The sequence below is a fragment of the Panthera pardus genome, unplaced genomic scaffold (genome assembly GCF_024362965.1).
Source record: "Panthera pardus isolate Hobbes unplaced genomic scaffold, ASM2436296v1 HiC_scaffold_16, whole genome shotgun sequence".
Lineage (NCBI taxonomy): Eukaryota > Metazoa > Chordata > Mammalia > Carnivora > Felidae > Panthera > Panthera pardus.
In genome coordinates this window covers 94,523,777-94,525,079 of record NW_026526721.1, presented here as the reverse complement: position 1 = coordinate 94,525,079, position 1,303 = coordinate 94,523,777, and positions in this window count along the sequence as shown.

Sequence of the window (1,303 nt, the reverse complement as noted above, 5' to 3'; positions counted from 1 at the left end):
AATTAATTCTACCAGTTTCTTTTTACTTTTTTTAATATGAATACTAGAATCCTGCCTTAAAGCCAGAGATGTGTTCATTTGCAACTCAGGCTCAAGATAAGTCTAATCTTGGCATGAGTACCATTGAGTCCTATTTTCCCACCTGCTGAATGATGAGACTAGGCCAGAGGATCTCAAAGGAGTGCAAAGCTTTCCACACCTTTCCTCCTGGCAAGTAGGGATTGAAGGATTGAGGGTTGCAAGTAGATATAGGATATAGACTGAGGTGCCAGGATTTCTGTGTGCAAAAAAATGTGCAGTGTATCAGTCAACATGGTTGGGGCAAGGAGAGGAACCTGGTACCAGCTATCCATCCGTAGGCCTTTAAAGTCTAGCCTGGAAGGAGCAGGTTTCCATTTTCCTTCCTCTTCCTAGCCCAGGCTCTAACTCAGGTCTGCCTGACTCCAGGATCCATTTTGTTTCCACACTGGCTGATGGCTACAGGCTATCCTGAGAGAAATCATCCTGTGCTCCTTTTCCACTCACCCACAAACACTTCATTTACTACATCTGAATACTGGGTATAGCAACCACTAGGAACTTCCTTGAATGGAGGAGAGTGTTAAAAGGTGAAGCCTTGGGAGGGCCCTGGGGAACCCAGGAAATCCTCTGTTGTCTGGGAACCTTCAGCCTGGTTGCTCTGCCTTCCACCCCCCCACCCCCACCCCCCCCGCCCCTGCAGGCTCAAGCCCTGGTCTCAGCAGGTACACAGACCCTTATACACCAGGGCCTTCAAGCTCATGCGTCCTGGTCTTGGAATAAGGAGACCCAAGAGTGAAGGTCTTAGACTCTGTGGAAAGAAAGCAGAAAGCTGGGCTGTGAGTAGGGGAGGGACACAGGGCCAGCTAAACAGGTTCATGTAGAGCTTTTTCCTTCATTTTATATCCTTTGATTCTCAAATGGGAATGTTTTTTGTGATACCACAGGGCAATGACTGGCCAATTTTTCTTCTCTGTCTTTCTGTCTCTGTCTCTATGTCTGTCTGTCTCTGTGTCTGTCTGTCTGTCTGTCTGTCTCTCTCTCTCTCTCTCTCTCACACACACACACACACATATCACACCAAGCCCCAGATCTGAGGTCTTCAAAAAGAGCATGAAGAATGTTATTCAGCCATGAAAAAAAAAAAAAAAAAAAGGAATCCTGTCATTTGCAACAGCATAGATGGATCTTGAGGGCATTATGCTAAGTGAGTAAAGTCAGACAAAGAAAGACAAATGCTGTATGGCATCACTTACATGTGGAATCTAAAAAAAAAAAGTCAAAC